This window comes from Anomalospiza imberbis, chromosome 7, assembly GCF_031753505.1.
Source record: "Anomalospiza imberbis isolate Cuckoo-Finch-1a 21T00152 chromosome 7, ASM3175350v1, whole genome shotgun sequence".
Classification (NCBI taxonomy): domain Eukaryota; kingdom Metazoa; phylum Chordata; class Aves; order Passeriformes; family Viduidae; genus Anomalospiza; species Anomalospiza imberbis.
In genome coordinates, this window is record NC_089687.1 from 14,718,530 (window position 1) to 14,724,893 (window position 6,364).

Here is a 6,364-nt window from a genome sequence, read left to right on the forward strand (position 1 = left end):
GTTGCAGTGGAGTGGGAGTATGTAGCTGTTTTGGTTAGCTATAGACATAACAACATAAAATATAAAAAATACATAAGCAAATAATGAGAAAAAAGTATAGGAAAAGGGAAAAAAAGAGAGGAAAAGACAAAAATATGGGTCCAGTGACAAGACTTGATTGTAGGTGACTTCAGTGTCCCTTAGTCAAAGTGATGGTCACAGTCTTGACCTGTGGGAGGTGGGGGAGCCCCTGAAACCCAGAAGTTCGCTGGGTTAGTATTTTCAGGTGTGGTGGGAATACCCAGGTTCTTCCCCTGGAGGGGGTGGGGTTTCCACTGTTCTATGTAACATTGTGGATCATGTGCAGTCCCGGCCCAAATTGGGTATGGGGGTGTTTCAGGGGTCTTTGATGGTTTATGACCAAACCATGACAGCTGTCTCACATAATCGTAACTGAGCCTGGGATGAATGCTGTCATGCCTACGAATGTCCCAATACCTTCCAGGGGAGGGGGGAAAGGGAGGAGGAGTTTTACATCTCAGCCAGTTGTATAAGGGAGGACATTTGCATGATAAACATTGTCCCACCTCGCAGGATCTGCTTAATGCACTTCTCCCTCATCTGTCTCAAGAACAGTTTGTTGCTAAACAAAAGTTGGTTTAAAGTTGTGCACTTCACCAGCTGCTTTTGAAAAGGCTGATTGTTTGCATCATTAGCCCTTAAAATTTCAGTCTCTCAAAGGCAGGCACCTGGAGCATCTGATTCTGCTGCACTGGCCTGGGTACCTGCAGACCTGTCCCTCTCACATACTCCCCTCTCTGGCTGCACTTGCTGTTGTGTGGGGTTTTTTCTCTGATCTGTTACCCCAAACACTACCATCACTGCCAGTGGGCTCCTTGGCGAGTGGTGGGTCTGTGCTGGGGTGGGCTGACATTGGTTCTGTCAGACACAGGGGAAGCTTCTGGCAGCTTCTCCCAGAGGCTGCCCCTGTAGCCCTCCCCCTGCCAAAACCTTGCCATGCAAACCCAGTGCACTGTTCTGTATTTATAGGTGTAACTGTGCAGACACTAGTAGTGCTATCCGGTAGTTTGAGTGGCCCTGGTTACTGGTGAAGCCATTAAAAACCACTTTTCTTTCTAGTTAATTGCACATTTTGTTGCTTGAATGCGCTGAGGTGAATCTGAGGGAAGCTTAAATAACTTGAAGAAGCTTGACTCATATTGGTATGTCCTTATCTGTGCCTGAGGAATAGTGGAGAGCTCCATGAGTGGAGGAATGGGCAGATGTAAGGGGGGGAAGAGAACACATCTCTCTGCCTTTTCCCATTTCCTCAAGGGACTGGGCCATGAGCTGCAAGATGGAGAGAAAAAGAGCATCTTTGCTGGAATGGTAAAAGCAACTTGTGCTCTGCTGCTGGCTGGTGCTGCTAATTCTTCATCATCACCCACAGATAACTGCCCTACAGCCTGTGGTGTGTTCTGTTGTGTGCAGATCTCGGGGTTGGTCCACCTGAATGCTTTGCTCCCCGTGGCTCACTCCCTCTTGGTCTGGTAGCAGGCTGTCTTGTCCGGATGTTTGAGTCGCCTAATCCACACTGAGTTGCAACAATAAATTTTCATGTTGAGCCAATCCTTTGGACATTCAGTGTTGGTGAAAAAGCTGCTTTTTGAGTTAATAATTGCCTCCAAATAATCAATTTAAACTGTCAAGATGCTGGAACATCTTTTATGGTCTGACTTGTGAGTTTCAATTTAGTTTTATGTGGGGTTTTTTTGGTGACTGCATCTCCCATCCCTAAACAATACAGGTCAGAAAACAAAAGTCTTTAACAACCTTGTTTATTAACAAAATTTACAAACAAATTTTTCTGCTGGGGGAAAAATAGCAAGGAAGTTGCAGAGGGGTTGCTAATTTTTCTTCGAAATTAAGCTTTACATGATTACATGTAAATGATAAGTGATAAGCCACAGCAATAATGATTCATTAATGAGCCTGACATCTTCAAAAGAATAATTCAAAGCTGGACCTAAGTAGGAACTTTTTCCCTAGTTGCAAAAAGTCTGTGGCTCACAAGTTTGACTTCAGTGACCCTGAACTTGTTTTCAAAACTTTTTGTTTTTTCTTTTAATTCGGTGCTTCAAATTTCCCTTACTAAAGTCAATTAATGTATTAAGGTATCTGGTGTTATTCATATCAACCTGCATATCCTCATATCCCAACTGGCTTAGTGGTGTAACCACTTCCCTGGGAAGCCAGTTGCAGTGCCCAACCATGCTTTGGGTGAAGAACCCTTTCCTAATATCCAGCTTAAACCTCCCTGACACAACTTAATTACATTCCTTTGGGTCCTATTTACTGATCACCGGAGAGATCAGCCCCTGCCCTGTAGGAATGTTGCTTCCTTTCAAGGGCAAGACAGTGTGGTTCTGCATATTGCTTTTTATTCTTGATTCAGTGTGCTTTGGTCACATTTCCATGTGGTGAGGCACGACTCTGCACACGTCTGTGCTTTCTTCATTAATGCGGAGGTTGTCACTGAAGTACAGGTTTCTGAGGAAGCTTTCTCAACTGCTCTGAAGTATGAATGGCTGTTCATTAACAGGTGCAGAGGATATGTTTCACTGTGTTCATATCCCAGGATGGCTGCACAGGTATCTTATCTGAGATGACGTCTATTCCTGCTGAGGAAGTTATTAATTACCTTTTGGATTTATATATGCAGAGGGTGGAAGCTGGGCAGGGTAGAAACACAAAGAGAAGATAAGGATGTGAGATGATCTTTTTGACCTGGATTGTGTGGTCCTACCTGCAGCCCTGTGGGATGGGCTGTGCCCGCAGATCCCCTGGGCTTCTTGTGCCGTGGTACCCCGGCGTGCTCCTCGGCAGAGGCATTTTGTGAATCTTCGAGGCTGCCAGTCCCACTCTGGGCGGGGAGGAGGAAGGATGCGCCGGCAGTGCTGCGAGCGGCCAGCGGGCGCCACTGCCGCTCTGCTGCGCGGCGCTGCGGGGCCGCTGCATCCCCTCGGCTTCCCTCCCAGCCGGCAGCGCCTCTGCGCACCTGGGCTCCTGCTACAGCTGCTCAGCTCCGCGGTTCGTGCTCCCCCCCAAAACAGACCATGGCAGTCTTTTCGATTGTCTGTGACAAAAGACATCAGGAGGTTAAAATAGGAATGGGCAGGTTGGACATGAGGATTTTGCAGTCATTTGTCACCTCTAGCAAAGCTGAATTTGTGTCAGTGCTCAGTCCAAATGCTATGTATATACTAGGAGAAATTTGTATTGACAACTATGTGATTCGGCCAGATGGTCCTCCAAATTTGTTGTTTCCTCTGGGAAGCTAGGGTGAAAACTGGAATTCTAAACAATATTGCTTACTGCTTTCAGTATATTTGCTGTTCAGCCTTAGTCCAGAACTTGGATAGAGTTGTCTTAGACGCTGTAGAAGCAGAGAGCTGATACCTGTCCTGGAGGGTGTGAGCTTATGGCAATGCCAGACCCATCTGGATTACCATGGCTCTGGGAATTGGAGAAGGGTTTGATGGAAACTGAGACTTCAAATCTGATTGAATATTCTGTAGATGTGGTTGTGCAGGTTAGTTTATCTTGGTTGCTTTTGAAGAGTAGGTGAGAAGGGCACCTCTTTCTCAGAGCAATCTGTCAGTCACATGGGATTTTTCTTTAAGGATCAAGGATATAACCTAAGGGGTAGCTGTAATCAGCATGGCATTTCAAGTACCCAAAGGTGTTTCAGGAGCCCAGAGGAACTTGGAAATAAAAAACTGAGCAAGCTCAGGGCAGATTTCCTCATTCTGATTTCTGTTAAGTATTTCTTTGTTTCCAAAACAAAATAATTGCTTTGGCTTTACCTTCTTTGTGCTTCCTGCCCCCTCCTGGTCACCAACACCCTGTTTGATCTGTAGGGGATCATGATGCTAAGCCTTGGGGGCACCACTGGTGTTGTGCCACATATTAAAGACTGGAGGTTTAGGGCTTACAGAAATGAGAAACCTCAGCCACAGGTGTTGGTTGCCCTTTCTGCATGTCCTGACTTAAAGGTGGTGTGAACTCAGCCTGTGTGCAGGTGCTCCCTTTTGGCTTGGTGTCTTAGGAATTTGACTGTAACACAGCCTGGCAGTTATAAGCAATGGGCACCATGTTTTAAGGAGCATATTCCAGTGTGATTTCTAACTTTCATGACCATCAAATGTTTTGCTCTTGTATGGTCAACTGCTTTCCTCCTTGAGAACAACCAAGAGTTGCTCATGGCTTCCTATGCTCCTTCCTCCATGCTGCATCCCAAAGAGATTTCAATGGCACTTCAGAAGCAAGAGTGACTGATGCAGGTGAGTCACCTTCCTCGTGCAGACTAACCTTGTCTTGGGACTCTCTTCTAGGTCTCTCCCTATAAAGAAAGGAGATTAAGTGATGAAGTTTATTGCTAGTTTTGCATGCAGCTCCAAACACTGAACAGCAAGAGAAGCAGCCAGATTTAGAGAATGATGTGAGCACCACTTTAACAGGCTGCAAGTCACCATCTGATTTTATGTATTATCCTAGCTTCCACCTGCTGCTCATCCTACCTGGACTTTCAGCAGCTCCACTTGGGGAAAAATTGCATCACAGAGCTGGCCCAGCTCCTGTGAATGAAGCGGGCAGGTAACATCTCTGTGCTACCCAGCTGTGCAGTGGGGCTCCCAGCTTTCCTCGGAGAAATGGTTCCTTAAAGGATGCTACTAAATGATTTGCAGTGGCATGAGAGTCTGTATTTCCAACGGCTTGAGATGCCTGCTTGAAACTGGCCCCAGTGCTCTGGAAGTGGGGAGTTGCCATCGGTAACACATCCTTCCTCCAAGTATTTGATCTCAGCGGATGTCTTTTGAGCCATGGAGTGTGGCAGAGTTGTGGATATGCCTCAGGTGCCCTTATTAGATGCCTGGATGCATTTTGAAAATGGCTGCTTAGAAAATGTCTAATTGCTATTCCACATATTCAAAAAGGTTTTTTTTTTTTCTCTTGTCAAGGCTTTGGCATGCCTTGGATTGCTAAATATACTTTCCTCTTGCAAATTCTTGGCAGGAATCTGTGTAAGGAATCATGCCAAGCAGTCTCTTCAAATGTTAACAAGCTCATCGGTGTGGCTTTCCCAGTGCAGGGTTTGTGCTCTTTTTTTTTTCCACCTTCCTTCCCAAAAAACCCCAACCCTTCTTTTTGTACACTGTTGCTCTAAGCACATGAACTATGGCAGCTCTGCAAGAAAGGATTTTTCTAACCAGAGCCAAAAAGAAGTGATTGTTTCGTGTTCAACTGTTTGGTGTCACAGCCCTGCTCAACCTCCCGGGGCTCCTGTTGAGTAGGAAGCATGGATTTTGGGGTGCTTGTGGAAAACCTAATCCATTTCCTCTCCTATGCCATTCTTGCTTTTCCTCTGTTCTTAGCAAGCTGGACTGTGTCCTTGCATGGTAATTGTAGATTTGATGTCTTTCTTCCAGTAGCCTATTAGCAAGTGAATGAGGCTGTCATGCTCCCCTTTTGTTTCCTCCCCAGTGCTTATCCGGGTGCAGAAGTAGCCCTGGAGGTGGTGCCTGCAGCCGGGCAGGACCCATAGATTAGAGCTTCAGACTGGGCTGCTCCTCTCCCTCTGCCCCAGGCAAAGAGCAGCGCCCGCTCTGGCATCTGGAATTTACAAAGCAAAGAAAGCAGTGAGAAGCCAGTGCAGCACCCTTGAAAACCTCATTGTCTCCCTAAAGGAAACCTTATCCCAGGACGTCGGTATTCATCAGTATGAGATTACACACCTCCCTTTGGCTTCACTGAAGACAATCTTGCATAAGAATTTGGAGAGCTTTGCCCCTGACTTGCTCTCCTGGCCTTCAGTCATCCGATGGACACACCTTGGGAGCAAGCCTTAGTGTTCAGGTTGGGATGTTGGATTCCCCTCCCTGTGCTCAGTCCTACCTCCTCTTCATGGAAGGAGCTCATTGTGGGATGCAGGGAAGGTGCTGCAGAGGAATTGAGTTGTGGGGCTAGAGAGCATGAGTGCATCACACTGCAGCCTGCAATGAGCAGTAGGTGTTATTGAAGGGACCTCTGTTCACACTGAGGAATATTTATTTATAACTCATGAGTTTAGTTTCAGGAATTTGCTCTGTGACTCTTCTCCATTTCTTTGATTAAACCTCCCATTGTAAGGAGAACGTTTTATTTTGCAGTCCTTCCCCACCCTGAGAAAAATGTCCTGCAAGTCACAGTTTTGCTCTGCCCTTCAGGCAATTCTGGAACAGCTTCAGCTCTCTGCAAGTGTGGAGAGAGAGCCTGATGCCTTCAAGTAAATATATTTGATGCTAAGTGATGGACCAAGAGGGCACTTGCCTTTTTCACTGAATAT